General features: G+C 34.2%; 1 non-coding gene across 1 annotated transcript; it reads left to right on the top strand.

Moving 5' to 3' along the window:
- Positions 1-3,963: 3,963 nt before the first annotated feature.
- LOC126000399 (U6 spliceosomal RNA) lies at positions 3,964-4,070 on the top strand. The gene has a single exon (XR_007492730.1). It is a non-coding gene; the product is annotated as a U6 spliceosomal RNA (small nuclear RNA).
- The last annotated feature ends 12,809 nt before the right edge of the window (positions 4,071-16,879 follow it).

The raw sequence follows: 16,879 nt of genomic DNA on the forward strand, positions 1-16,879 counted from the left end.
ACACATTCTAAGTGTCTGACCAGGTGCTTGGGTATGTTTAGTGACTGTTATCTGACAGATGTAAGCTTGAAGAAGAAAGAGTACACCACATACATTTTAAAAATACATAGATGATTGTTAAAATAACCCAACACCTCAGTTTAGGTGTGTTGTGATCATCCAGGCCAAGAATGAAAACACAGTTTAAAAACAGTTCTTTTTCACGTGTTCAGTTTGAAATCTGCTGGCACCTTCCATTTCGACACACTATTTCAATACAGCTTCCTCCATCACAGCTGGCTGCTTGTGTATGAGAAATATTTAAAGACACTGCGGAATTTTCTAAATGGAATTTTTAGAAGTTCCCCATTATCCATCTGCATATGTAATTTCAGCTAACTCATAATACCGCATAGTAGTAATCTATTTCTTACTTTTCTAATTACTTTATTAGCTAATTAGTATTAAAACGGATTGCTGGAATACCTAAGATGATTGCTTAACTACTGCTTGGTGTCAAAGAGGGAAACACTAGCAAGTCACAGAGAGATTATTTTAAAGGTTCCTGACGTGCTGATGATAATTCAAAATGAGTTAAGGTTAGATTCCTGTACTCCTTCGATGTGTTGGTGGCACTGGCTGCATAACCTTGAAGAGAATGAGCCTGATTATATTTAACTTGCCTAACCAGTGACTTAAGAGCAAGTTGATGAGTCTAAGATAATGAGGAAATTTTCGAAAACATGAGCAGTATTTCAGATGAGGTGAATTCTAGATGACATTTTTTAATTTTGATTTGTCATTTGTTTACTTTTACATCTTTTCTGCCTTCTACTAAACCTAACTTGTTCCTTTACATCACAGGCAGTCAGCTAAATTGTTTTGGATGAGTGTGTGGGTCTGCACATAGGTAAGAAAGGCTTACCTGATCCTTCATGATCTAGTGACACACAAGCCTGGAGCTGATTTACATGCTTTTGTAGGAATTCAGAAGTCATTTGAACTCTATCAAACATGGCCATATTATATATTTAAATTTAAATTTTATACACATATATCAATTTTAATAAATTATTCATGATGTAGTCTAGTTAAGGTTTAAGGTACTTGTGTTACATGGAACCCATCCACTTAATCCCTGGCATTGCATAGAGTCCTCCAAGTACTACCAGGAGTGACCCCTGAGCATAAAGCCAGGAAGAAGATCTTAGCACAACTGGGTGTGTCCCACCAATATATATACATACATACATATGTATACATATGTGTGTAAACATAATGAAAATCTGTGACATAGAGATTCAGAAAAAATATTCAAAATCCTCAGTATTTGTTTTACTTTTCACCTTCACCTAATAAATCATTTGTCAACTTTTAGGTATATGTGTATCAGACTGTCTTATCCCTAACACTTTCATGTCGTCCTTGAAAGGATGGAAACAAAACTAATCTTGAAGTCTTGTGTGGTCTGCAAAAATAATTACCTTAAGACTCATTTACATTCCTAAATACCTCTTAAAATTACCTTGGAAAGGGCAAGAGGAAAACTGGGGACATTGGTAGCAGAAAATGTGCACCGATGAAGGGTGTTGGATAGTGTATGACTGAAACTCAATCATGAACAACTGTGTAGCCATGCAGCTCACAGTGATTCCATGAAAAAGTATTCATAAAAATAAAATTTATATATTTAAGGTATACAACATGATTTCATGAATTCACACATAATGAAATAATTGTTGCATTCGATCTTATTGACTTAGCAACTGCTTACACATTTGGCATTATTTGTTGTGATGAAAACATCAAAAATTCAGACTTTTGTCGAATTTCTTTTGTGTAAAGAGGTATTACTAACTTTAATTCTATGCTGCACATTTGGTAACTTGGTTTGCCTAGTCAACAGAGGCATAACTTTGTACCCTTTCTCCAGTGTCTTCCTATTGTCCTTCATGTCCCATGCCTGATAACCATGATTCTATTCTACACTTCTTTGCATTTGACCCTTTAGAGACAATGTTATGTATCATTAATAAGCACACAGTTTGTCATCCAGCCAATAGTAGGTGTTATCACAATTTGTGTTTGTGAGTACATCATTACATTTGAATTGTGATTTTATGTCATTAGGCTATTCATACATAATAGAGCAAGCAAGAAATAGTCAACTAAGGTACATTATCAGGTAATATTTATTAACTGAGTTGCCATTTTTACTACTCAAGGGCTGCTCCACCATCACATTTTAAATTTTCATTTAGATGGGTCATACTCAGTGATGCTTGTGGCTTACTCTTGGCTCTGTGCTTAAGTGTAAAACTGAGGGCAAGGGATTATACCTAATTTGGCCATATATAAGCTACTTCCCACTTTATTATCTTTCAAGTCTCATTTTTCTCCACAATATGGTAATATTTTAAAGTCTTTACATTGTCACCTTTGGAAAAATATTATGTATATATAAAACTTCAGATTATTTGCTATTAAACACAACAGAAGAATAATATTCATGAGCCGTTGCATCCCCTATAGGGAGATATAGTATATATATGACCAAGTCTTAAGACAGTGCTCTCAGTTTATTCAGTATAGCTCACCATATTTGAAGATTACACTGTGAATTACAGTGACTCTTTGAAATTCTATTTGTATAGGCCTACTTGTGGTAACTCTCAGAGCAATAATGCTTTAGGTAGCTTATGACCAAAATCTTATAATTATGGTTAATATAAATGAAAGTTAATGATTGGTTAGTAAAATACTAGTGGTGGGATAAAGCTATAGATCCAGCCAAAGAGAATGAAATGACTGACCAACAAAAGTGAAGGGAAAATATATAAAATGAAAAGGGACATGTAAGACTTTACAAGAAATTCAATGTGTACAATTGGGTGATTCCGGTGCTTATGGTAGTTGTCTCCATGCTGCTAGAGATCTTAAAAATCAGATGTAAATTTGCTTTGGTTACATAGAAGTGGAAATTGTGTGAATGAGGGAAGTTGAACCACTGCATAGAATAAATTAATTCTTTTGCTTACATGAACTATAAGCTTAAAAATATTATGCTGTGCACCGATGGGTATGTATAATGTTATGTAATCTAGTTATGAGTCCCTTGCAGAAAAATATATACTAAAATCATATAGATTTTTAGGATTTTTACATATTCAAAATATTCATGACAGAAAGGACCAAAGCTTCTGGAGACCGAAGAGTTACTGATTTTGAAAATACATCACAAATTCCTGATTGTCAAAACTGTACTATTAGCATAAATACAGACTAATGGGCAAAGTGAAAAATTTAGCAATACACTTAGTCCCCCATATACAGTTAAAGCTTCTATCTACAACTCCAAAAAGGGTGTTAAACCCATAGATGTGGAAGTCAGTCTATTCAAAAAATGATGTAGACAAAATTTACCTTCACATGAAAATGTGAAATTCTATCCATTCTGACACCATATTCAAAATGAATTAAAAAGCTAAACATAAAACACAAACTAGAAAACTTCTAGATATATATATATATATAGTAAATGCTTCATGACATTTTTTACCATAGTCTCTCATATATAATATCAAATACCTGGATAATAAAAGCAGAGATAGACAAATGGTATCTCATGGAACTTATAACCTTAAAAGAAATAGAGTGAAAAAAGACAGGATGAGTAGATTTTTATAAATGCTAAATATTTAGAAATTATAAATAAGAGAGCATAAGACCTGAATTTTAAAGGGAAAGAAGGATCTTATTAGACTATGCTTTCATATATATAATTAATAAACCTATGACAATGTTCTCAATATTATAACTTTTAGAGAAATATAGGTAAAAATCACGATTCATGTACACTAGAGCAAACAAATAAAAAATAAGTCTTGCCAAGGACCTAAAAAATAAGACTTGTGCACTGCTGATTGGAAAGGAAATGAGAAGCTCTTATGGTAAAAGTGCAGAGAGTCCTCAAAAATAGTTAAAGTGGTAGTTTGGGCAGCATATATGCTAAAATTGGAATGATTCAGAGAGGATTAGCAAGGCTGCTGTGCAAAATTGACATGCAAATTTGTGAAAAATTCCATAATTTCAAACCATCAACAACTTTTTCTGTATATGAAGATGATTCAATAAAATGATGAACATAAGAGTTAGATTAAACATAGGCACAGCAAATGATCAAAAATGCCAGTCTACTATTATACACATAAAAATGAAACCTAGATCTCAAAGGGATATTTGTACACCTATTTTTATTGTGGCATTATTTCCAATACCCCCAAAATAGAAATATCTCAAATAATTAAATTGTACATACATGTAATTAAACATTCAGGCCAAAAAAAGGAAGTCTTTCTAAGACAATATAGCTACACCTTGAGAATGTCATGATGAGTGAAATTAGCCACTAGTAGAGAGACAAATACTGTGTTTCCACTGATATTTGTATTCCAGCGTACTCAATGGTAAGAAACAGAAAGGAAAATAACTGTCAGTAGGAGAATTAAAGTTGTTTGACAGACTTTTTTGCTAAGATGAAAGGATGTACAACAATGGCTATATTTAAAACTACTGAACTTTATACTCAACGATAATGAAAGAAAGAATTATTTACATTATGGTTCTTTTATCACAATTTAAACAAATGAAATAAAAAACTTAAAAAAATTTTCCTAATTATCTGTGGTTATAGCCAACAAAACTAGCCTCCCCCAAACAGCTTTAAAACACAGACTAACATATGTGACTTAAGTGTGTAAATTATGCATTCCCCAAATTTCCTTGATAAGTATAATCTGGATAACAGAATTTTCAATTTTTAGTCCAAAGAAGTTTCCTTTACTCCTTCTTTAACCATGGATAGAATGATTTCAGTGCATGGGAATCATTTTAAAAAAAAATAAATAAAACACTCTAGAATAGATTCCTCTGATACTGTTTTATCACTTCATTCTACCTTGAGTTAAAGAAAGTCTATTACTAAATGCCCAAATATGGATCAGACCAATCAATTCAGCATGTAAATTGTTTGAACCCTGCTTAGTATGATTTTATGACATTATAACATTAAAACTTTCAAAACATAAAATCTTTCTGGAAAGAGATTAAAAGAAAAATTAAAATGATATAGGTGTCATTACATGCCTCCACTCAAATTCTTCGGCTTTTAAGATTTCTTATTTCCATGTGCTATTCTTCAAGGTTCATGTTTATCACCTATTTAGCAACATTCAAAATGATATTCTGGAAACATGGATTTTCCACAAATGATTTTCAAGATCTATTATGTTCTATATTTCAACCACCAGGTGGCATATAGTCTGCTGTTAGAAAGATGCCATAAAAATGTATAATAAAAATGTAACCTGAAGAGAAAAATTATAACAAGTCTTACATATATAACAAAATTTTAATGATCATGGGTTTTACTGTGAATTCAATCAATAAAATCTTACATGCTAATAGATTTTATCGTTATGAATATTTCACATGAAGACCTTAAAAGCTTTAGAGTAGAAATTTATCCTTTCAAAGAGCTCACAAGTATCATTTATAATGGGTTTAAAATAGCTGAGCAAAATTATTTAAAATTCTAATTTCTTAAGGCATAAATTTCATTGATGACCTGCTCTTATAAGCTGGAGTCAGGAAGTATACATATATATATTTTCTCCATGATAATATGTAACCTTACATATCTGTGGTTAACTTGCATGCCATTATGTATCAGACCAAATAAAGGTAAAAATATACTTTTCTCTCCAAAAACAGAAGTATCAAGAAAGCCCTGAAGGAAGTTATTTATTTTATTTCAAAATCATTTGATACTGGACTCATAACAACAGGATTTGGAACAGGACATTTTCTCTAGAGCACTTACCTGTGTATCTGACAGCATGGAAAGGAAAGAGATATTTATGAAATTAAACTAGGCCTCTGGGACTAGAAGAATCCTGGAACACAAGGCATGATGATATCAACCATTAGATCTCTTGCACAATGTGATTTCCACCCAAAGCTACTTACTTGTCTCACTACCTTCAGTTACAAATCTAAGTTTATGTTCTACCTTTCAGAAGAAACATCTGACAAGGCACAAAACTGAGAAATCAAAATTGTCTTAGCTTAGGCTGCCAGGAATACATAATTTCAGGAAATGTATATGGTTGCTGGCATAAAATATATCTATTTTTAATGAATATATAAATGAATAAGGATATATGGAGACAACAGCGCTGCATGAGGTAAAGGGGTGGGAAATATGCAAAACTTTCAGGACTTAAAAGCTCGTGATGGGACAAAAAGAGTGGGGATTGTGCGAATGTTAGCACGAAGTCTCAGTACTATCCTTATACAGTTGGATTCTTGGCGGATGGATGTCACAGCCATTAGAAGGAATGCCTGAATGCTGAATCTAGTCACACAGGGACTTAGACAGAAGCTCTAGCAACAGAAAGATATGAGTCCTAGGGACTAAAGCATGGCTAGGAATGGCAGTTACTGCTTGATGTAGAGGTCCCCGTGTGGAAAAATCCTTCTGTAACTGATGAACAGGGGCCACAGTAGAGCTCCAAGCTCAAGAGACCAACTGCATGGCTACATGCCCTTAGAGATGAGCTTTACACTCTCTTCCACAATTTCTGGCCGACTGATAGCACCCCTGAAAGGAGATGGATGTAACACCCTGTAAGAGAGGAAACCCCAGCATGCCCTAAATGGAAAAGAAATTTTAAGATGAAAATTGTGTGGAATCATAATGAACATCAGAATGTGTCCTTGTTCCCAACTCACGATGCTCTTAGTATTTGCTAGACTTATTCGTCTGTCCTAATTTCTCTTCTGTTTTTGCATATTATTTGGTGGCATTCTTTTCGAATATCTGCCCTTTAGAACATTATTTTCATATATTCAAATGTCCAAAAGTCAGCAGGTTGCGGTGAGTTACTGAAGAGATCTTAACTACCATAGATGAATGGAAGCTTTCCACTGAGGGTAGAGAAGGTTGGCTATGGGGTCATGGTTTTGCCTTTAAGAAACAAATTTTAAATTTTTGGATCCGTTTTAGGTTCAGATAAAATTTATATAGAGATCTGATATATCTCCTGCCTTATGTTAGCATAGTGTCACTTGAGTGTTTTTTGTTCTTAAACAGTTGACAAAACTACATTGTTTTCTCCTAAAGCCCATCATTTATATTAGATTTTACCTATTTAAGTTGTACATTGTATACGTTTGGAAAAATGTATAAGCACATGAAATTACAGGTAGAATGCCATAGAGGGTATTTTCATTAACATCTTAGTGCTCTGTTTACTCATTTTTTTCTAAAATTTCAAATCACTCTTCCATTTTTATAATGATATTCATTGACTTAGGTACTACAATCACAATACTGTTTTTTATTTTGTTTATTTTTTACCTATTTTTAGTTGTTTTGTTTTAGGAACTATAACTGTCTCAGCACTCAGGAATCATCCCTTTTGGACTCAGTGCACCATATCGGATGCTGTGTATCCAACCTAGGTTGGGCTCATCCAAAACAAATGATTTACTTGCTGTACTATCACTCCAACTTTGCTTTTTATATTTTAAATAACCATGATTTACAAAGTTATTGATAGTGAGCTTTAAGTACATAATATTCTAATACCACTCCTCCAACTTGTGTCAACTTCACTCCACCAGAGTTCCCATATTTTCTTCCATTGCAACTATCCCAATCCTGTTACCTTGATAGGCATACTACAAAGTTTGGAGTGTTATAGTTTGCATCCGGTGCTTAAATATAACTGTATTTAAACTTTCCCAAATATATTTGACTCTAAACTTCTGTTTTTACTTTTCCTTTGGCATTTTCTGAGAATCCACAGCGGAGAATACCAAGGAAAAGTAAATATCAGTATAGAAGTCTTCTAACTTGTTATTTCTTCTATGTTCCCTTTTGCTTGCATTACTGGTCGGCCTAAAGCATTAGATGAGTGCATTTGTGAGGATTCCAGGAGATAAAAGTACTTCCTTTTGATATAAAGTGCATTCTAATGGGTGTGTCATTCTAAAAGGGGTGTTATTAAGGAGGTAGGACACTTAATCTATATTACTTGATTCAGAGAGAGAATGGCCCAAGAGATCGCTGAAGCTTATGAAGGAACAAGTGTGGTTGTGTAATATACTCAGAAAGAAATAAGCTTCACTTGAAAGACTTTCATTGTCTGAAGTTATTAGTATGTGTGTGTGTGTCAGCACTGTGTTTGTCTGTGTGGGGATGATGGGAGAAGTTTTCTATTCTTGTATTTGGATCTTGAGTGCAAATGACAGGGTATACTTAACTAAGATATCTATCCATAACAATATTTTTTTATTTTAAATAAATCTTTATTTAAGCACCATGATTACAAACATGTTTGTAGTTTGTTTTCAGTTATAAAATAAAGAACACCTCCCTTCAACAACTTCCCACCAATCTTCCCAAACTTCGCACCACCAATGCTCCCCATTTCTCTCCTCCCCACCCCTGCCTGTATTTCTAAGGCATTCTTTGACTTTGTTTCAGGAGAATCTCAGGAAGGTCTATTGAGAATGTCTATGTCCATACACTGGAATAAGAATCTTAAATATTTTTAATAACCTAGTTCAATCTGTAGGGACTACATAGGGCTATCATCTAGGTTTGTGCAGTACTGATTCATGGTTGATGCATTGTGTTAGAGTGCCTAAAGCTTATTCTGATAGCCTAATTACTAATTGCTACACTTGAAGAGGATTCACTCTTTGCTTAACAATGCTAGGGAAGGTCACCTATGGTTTCTTCTGAGTGCCTCAGTAATGGCGGCCCTTACTCAGAAAGTTTGATGAGTAAAAAGATTCATATATTATTCAATGGCCATGTACTATACATGAGAATATCTTTTAGGCACTATGAATGCATTAATAATTTTAACAAAACACAGCACTGCAGGAGTTTCTTTAACACAAAGAAGGTTGGGAGTCTCCTTTAACATGAGTTGAAACTGAAATTAGCTGGTTGGATTTACTCTGCATTCAGAATAGTCAAAAGTAATCAAAGCCACCATCAATATGCCTAGTTCACTACTTGACTATACACATATGACACACCAGATATCATGGGGGTGAGGCAAGGATTAGCAATTCTTGATGGTTAGGGGAAGGTATCGTCAATTAAGTCTTGCTTCAACTTGGACTTGAAAAGCTACTTGTAATTTGCTGTGAGGGAGTACAAGAGGAAATGGTCCATCAGAGATGAGAGTACGCATAAATAAAAGGTCCTAAAGCATGAGTCCTTGGCTTATTTTAAGTAAGCCAAAGCATTGTTTCATCATATCTAGCAAAGTAAATTTCTCTTACAGAAACTTGAATTTGACATATGCACACCTAGGCCGATGAATAAATCTAGGTGGATACTTAGTATTTCCTCTGAGCCTTGTAGAGCATCCTCATTGTTATTTAAACAGAAACTTTCAAAAGGTGATGAAAATAAAGCTTCTCTGTTGGAAAAGGCCATTTAAAGAAAGCCAAGTACTAAAACTGGTAATGGAAATGTAGATGCCACTAAAATTCCAGTTTCTTAATACAAAAATAGACATTTTAAGCAAAATAAGTGTTATTGTGTGGAACTCAATAGCAATTTGAACTTATGGCTTGAATAAGTAGACTAAATGCTCAATATAGGAGCAATAAGTAAAAGTAATTCAAGAAACTGCTGATCAAACACTTCAGTGAAACAAAAAAAGATGATACTTAATTTAATTTCAGAGTTTTATTATTTTCAACATTTTTATTTTGGGGGAACACATATGATGTTTTTCAGGAATTGCTCATGGTGATACAGGTGCATAAGAAACCATATAGGATAAAATCTGGGTTGGTTGCACTCAAGGTCCTTCCCACTAGACTACCACTCAGACTCAATATTCTTTACTTCATTCATTTTATAATTTTCTCTATTTAAAGAACATGTATCACAGAGTTGATCATAGTACATTTCTTTACAGATACGTGAGAGCAAACTCATTTAAAAATAATATAAACCAAAAGAAAAAAAGAGATGAAGAGAAAAAATAATTACAGCTACATGCAAATTAGTGAAATTATTTTATCTCTGATGAGTTCATTAAGTCATTGTCAAAAGATTTAGCAATGTCTTGTTGATAGCCAATCATACTGTTGCCTGATTTTTTTCTGAGTATTAAGTGACATCTAAACTATGGAGATGATAGAATTAAACAAAAATGAAGTTATTCGGCGACTGCAAATGCGAACATATGGCCCAGGAAATTAAAGCACTTTTATGTTACTGTGGCTTTTGTGAGGTGTATTTTGAACTTCCAGGTCTTCGGGAAGTATGAGAAGGTCGAGTGAGGGTAACTGTACTCACTCCAAAATAGGGCTGATGATATTAGTTCAAATACCGCCTACCTGGGGTTTAGTCAGATTGGTGCCTCTGCAGAGAGTTGTAAAAGAATAGTGAAGCAGGGTCATAGGCAAAGCAATGACGGGTGCAGCAGGCATGGATTCAGCATGGCATAGACTTGGCTATCTTCTTCCAAGATTAGCAGTGTTCAGCTGCATGACTGATGTACCCATATTTTTCACAGCTTGGCTTATATCTGTTTTGATAAAAAGAATGAGTCTATGCAGCTGAACTGAATGTAGACATGGCAACTGCATTTACCACATTTTAAAAGGAAAATTTTTATCATACCAGGGCTTGCACAAGTTAGAAACTTTTGAGTTTTAGATTTGAATCTTTAACAGTGTAGAAGGTCTATTTACTATAATACAATTTTGTGTTCCAGTGTGTCTCACACAATATTAAGTTCAATATATTTTCTGAGGTTTTGCATTATCCTCAGATTTATTCCTTGTGACAGTTTCTTAATATGTTAGAGCAATAGAATTCTTGCAATATACTGAGCAATTCTTTGTGTGTATTTTGTAATGTTTTCTCTAATACAAAGACGATCAGGGACATTTTAATAAAACAAACATTATTAGTTAGATGCAAAGCAAATGATCCTTTGTTCATCCTAGTTGTTTGGTGTGCAAAACTGTTTCATGCTTGAGTCACAGTCTTTAAAAGTCCCTTGGAATGAATTTCCAAATGTGGAGTTGTTGTTGGGCAAAAAGGTAGTATTATTTTATATCTCTTTTTTTTTTGGTTTTTGGGCCACACCCAGCGATGCACAGGGGTTACTCCTGGCTGTCTGCTCAGAAATAGTTCCTGGCAGGCACGGGGGACCATATGGGACACAGGGATTCGAACCAACCACCTTTGGTCCTGGATCGGCTGCTTGCAAGGCAAACGCCGCTGTGCTATCTCTCTGGGCCCTATTTTATATCTCTTAATATAGACTACTATATTATCTTCTAAAAGGACTGCATTAACATGGTATAACTCATAAACATATATTTTATAGTCTCCTAAACATATAAGTTTATTGTTTTATTCATTTTTAATTTATTTACTATACAAAAATGGATATCAGTTTATTAAAGTTTGCATTTCTCTGACCCTTTAGCTAGGCTGAATATATTTTCAATACTTGTTGTTTATTATATTTCTTATGAGAACAAACACTAGAGATCTATTGATAATTTATTACTTGGGATTTTGTAATGATGCTTCAGTTATATAGCTGTCATTTACGTTGCTGTATTAATTATCCATTATACTTTGAATTCAAAACAACATCTTAACATATAACTTTTCCCCACCGGCTACTTTATGCCTTAGAAAAGTTATAGTTGAAGTGGGAAAGTAAGTAGATGCGACATAATTAACAACCTGTTTATTTATAACTATTGACACCATAGAAAGTTAACAAGTGTTGAACAATAAACTCCCGCTTCCTATAATATGTGAAAATAGAATAACATTATTGCATCAATTATTTAATTATGATTGCACTATAACAACTATTATAAGCTACTGTACAGCTTAATATTTATATATAGTTACCATAAATATTAAGCTGCCCAACTATCTGTCTAATCTAATGCTTAGGTATAATGAAGACTCATTTTGCAAAATTTTCATCTATGTTCTTTCTGTGAGTGCTTTGAATGTCCTATAGAGGTAATTAAAATGTGGGTTTGGCTGTAAATATTTTATTAACCTTTTTCTTAGAAATTTTTGCAAGTTTGATTAAATAGTATGAGTAAAAATTTCCAGTTATAGAGGACTTAGTGATAGAACCGTATACGAAAATTGTCTTGCATATGGCAAAAACCCAAGCTTCATCACAGATATCCCATATGGAAGCTAAACCCACCAGTTATGAACTCTGAGAGCAGAGCCATTAGCAAGCCTTGAGCATTTCTGAGTGTGGCCCCATAACCCTCCCCAAAATACATAAATTACAATTTTCAGTAATATTAGTATTACTGAACTTTGTAGATGTATTATATATTGTTTACTAAAATATACATGACCTGGCTTTTCTGCCATATAGTTTGTTTATAGAATCATTGATATATATTGGTCATGATTGCATTAATAAAAATATTTATCTATGGGGCTAGAGCTGTGGCACAAGGGGTAACGTGTCTGCCTTGCCCCGCTAGCCTAGGATGGACCGCAGTTTGATTTCCCTAGTGTCCCATATGGTCCCCCCAAGCCAGGAGCGATTTCTGAGCACATAGTTAGGAGTAACCCCTGAGCATCATCGGATGTGGCCCAAAAACCAAAAAAAATTGAGCTACATAGAATCTACAGTTTGTATAATAAATAAAATTGGTGTTGCTTAAAAATAATAGTGCCATTAGAACATGGACCCCCTTTTCTAGTATGTGTTGAACATATACATATATACTATATGAATGAATCTCATCCAGGATCCATACATGCATCAGTTCTTTCAATATTCAATGCAGTAATGCAAGGTAGTGTAGGTGTTAGCAAATAGTTATAATAGAGATAAAAAATTTTCACTCTTGAGTTCTTTTCCCTGTATATAAAATTTAAAGTGCAGAGATCAAGAAACAGAAGTTAACACATATATCTTTCAGATACAAGGAATAACTCAGGAGAAATATATCTAAAATTTCAAGATTAATGCCATATAAATAGGCAAATGGGAGGGGTGATTTGGGGGAAGCAAGTGATTTTTAGAAAAGGTAACAGACTGGTGAAATAAAACATTCAACAGAAACAAGAGATATTTGGTTGTTCTGTGCCTTTCTAGTCTTGCTTGTGATGAGTCTATCTCAGCCTTGGGAAAATGAATGTGACAGCTTAGATCATTTTGGACAATCTGTCCTTAGGCTGATAGAAAATAGTTCTGAGAATCTCTCCATGCATCGACAATTTTCAGGTACTTATGGCACAAAACATCCAATGTGCCAAAGCAAAGTTTTAGGAGATATAACTTTTTGCTCTCCCTTAGTAAGTTCTGTTAGAATTCCATTTAATTGATAAAGAAACTGGCATGTAAGACTTCAGCTTGAATAAGCTTATAGGAGTGTTTGGATGATGTAGATATTACCCTCTTTTCCAGAGTCATATCACATCTGTGATAAACGTGCCCTCCTTCAGTGCTGCTAAGAATAGAACATGTCTTAAAAAGCTGCACATCTTTCATGCTATTTACACACAGCCAGCTTCACACCTGCTGAAATATGACACAAATGTCAGCTTTAGCGATCTGATGGCCATTGAGTAGCCACATTCTGTTTATTCAGTTTTGCCCATAGGGGACAGAGACAAGAATAGCCAACATGATTTAAAAAAGTGTATTTTCCCTTTTGTAAAAAAATAAAGAATTATAAATACCATTTAAGATATCAAATAATGTAAGACGTGATTGATCTCACAAGAGGGGTATGCAAATACACAGCCTCCTTGTGTAATCAATGAGAAAACTGTGGTTAGATCCTTTGCAAGAAGGAAAAGAAAACAATAGTTTCCTGCAAGCCCCGGCTGAAAATATAGGATGTCACCAAGATTTCTTTAGACCTTACAATGTCAACCGCAGAGAAAATACGCCCCTTCCATTCTCAAGCATGAAGGCTTTAAATGCAGAAGCCTTTTTACAACATCATTAAGACTGGCAAAACGAAAAAAGTGGACACCTAAAAAGTCACCCACATAATATAGTAAAACAAAGTTCAATTACACTCAACCTGACAAGCCTTTATTGAATGTATCACATGTGCTATGGCAGGTAGAGTTAGAAGTTTAACATATGAGAAAAACAAAATAAGCTTCTTGGCTCCAAGTGTTTGCAACTATCACAGGATAACAGTCCATTTTAGTAAAATGGGGTAAGTCTAAGAGGGGCGGGAATGTCATTGATGCATTTTTGATGTGCAAGAAATAATGGATAAATATACACTTTACAGGAACTGACTGGAGTCACTCTTAGGTTCAAGACTTTATTTATGTATCAGGCAGATATGTGCCCAGTACATAAACTTTGCTAACGCAAGAACCATGACTATTTTGCTCTTTTCTGTATTAAGCAGAGCTTTTTACCAGCTACTTGGCTTTAAGGAACAGCAAGAATAACTTGTCAATTCTTCTTCTGAGTTTCCAGATAGTTCTGCTACAAAAGGTGCTAGCAAATTAAGGTTGGAAGCAAAATCCTTTTCTCTTCTTCATGGGTTGGGTTGACAATGGAATTTGCATCCCAAATCCCTATACTTTGGCTTTTAGTCCATAAAGTCTGAGTTATATGTTAGCTGTATCTAGATAGAAAAGGCTGCCAACCCCATGCTGAAGCATCATGAGCAGTGGTTGTGAATGAGTAATAAACAGTTCCTCTTCAACAATCCTTATTACATTAAAGGATTTAAATCTTCTTTTTTGGTACATTTAGGGAAATCTGTCAACTTTTACTGGAATTAAAAAGACTAATATTGTCTTATATTACCAAAATCCTATCGTGATCACAAACTCAACACTGAAAAAAGATTCTAAAATTCTCAAGTGTACAGAAAACTAAATTCTTAGCTTTTTTGTAATCTTAAACATCACTTTATATGGTTTGGCACATCATAACCACCAAATAAATTTTTAGTGACTTGAATAATGAATGAAGAATCAGAGAGGAGAAAACCACCACGCATTTCTATTGAGGGTCCTCTGATGTTATTATTCAGCATTATGCATTTTTAAAATTAAAATATATGTTACTTTTGAAGACTCATATCTATAGAACAGATTGCCATCTATCTTGGTATCACTAGTTGAGATAAGGCATAAACTCTCCTTCCCTCACCCCATACTGTTTTTTTGCCATATATAAAAATCTCTTTTATATTCTACCCATTTCATGTAACTTTCGTAGAAGGTACATTGGTCTGTCTGGTTTTAATACTGATTTTTTTCTACTTATCTTTGAGATACAACATTCTCATTTCATTACCGGTGAGCTACTTTCAGATATATGTGTATATAAGTATATATGTGTGGACATTTGTGTCTCATAATTCATGTGTAGTTCACGAAGGATACTCCGTGTTAAAGTGCATCCCTTCTATTTCTAGTATTGTTAAGATACTCTTTGTTGTTGAGTGTGTAAGGAGACATTCAGCTATTAACACAAAACTATGGCATTCCCTGATTTTCCCCTTTCCCATAAACCTCTTATCCTGATATGTAAAAGCCCACATGGATTACTTGACCTTCCCTCACTGTTAGTTTACATCTTACCCCTCATGGTGAATGGGTATTGGTTTAATAAAGAAAAAGACAGTTCTGGATTTTGGCTCAGACAGATAGGACAAGACCAAAAAGTCACTGACTCCATTATTCTTTCCTGACTGGGTTGGTTTATTTATCTTTCACAGCTACCCTGCTTCTTCAGGCCTTCTACTCCACCTAGGAGTAGAAATATGCATATGACGTGATCTTAAAACTTGTGAACTTTATTTTACATGGGTTTATATTTTACTAGCTTTCATTTGAGTGAACATAATTAAAAATGCATGTACTGTTAATGTAGAGAACACAACCACTTCACAAATAGCTGTAGCAACTCAAGTGCATTTGAGGGATGGAGTCTTCATGCTCCCAACTCCACTCTCTACCTCACAGAGGAAACATTTTTCTACGTAGCACAATGTGAAGTGGTCAAGTCTTCAACTTACACTCAAGGTATGGCATATACCTTGTGAATAGTCAAGGGTCCACTAAAGGTTAAAACTCTAATAGAGGCTGAATCCATGCATTGTAACTCTTCTGAGAAGGACCGCAATGAACAAGGCACTAGCATACCATTAAATTAGTTGCTTATGGTGAAAGCCTAGGCAATTAAGAAGTTAACATGAACCCCTAAATCGATACTTCTTAAAAGAGAGAAAATTAAAAGCTGGAAAGACTATAGTATTGTAAGTAGATATCCTTGCACATGGCTGACCCCAGGTTTAATCTTTGACAAATTTCCTTGCCTCTTGTTGAGCATAGCAAGAAGTCATCTATCAGAATAGTCAGGAGCAAGTCTTGAGTACTGCAATGTATAGCACATCTATATACATGTGTGTGACATATATGTGAGATATATACCATATATATTATTATATATTATATAGATATATCTCATATATCTATACATGTATATATGAGATATCTTCAGACCTCTTTCTCTTTATATATATGAAAGAGATAATAAAATGTATCTCCTGACTATAGTAGCCAAAGATCTCTTTGAAATTGCTATACTTTGTCTATTTCTGCTAAGTAAAATCTTCTACAGACATCTTTTCTCTTACCTAAATGTCTAACTCAAGTGTATGTTTTCTTTACCAAGCCTGTCATCACTGCTCTCGGTGTCTGTGCCTGGAGGGGTTCCTACTTCACAATTATTACGAATGTTCCCACATATATCCACGCACAATGAGTGTTGTATTATTTTCATTTTAGTAAATAGCACAGAATGTACAA

Source organism: Suncus etruscus, chromosome X (genome assembly GCF_024139225.1).
Source record: "Suncus etruscus isolate mSunEtr1 chromosome X, mSunEtr1.pri.cur, whole genome shotgun sequence".
NCBI lineage: Eukaryota > Metazoa > Chordata > Mammalia > Eulipotyphla > Soricidae > Suncus > Suncus etruscus.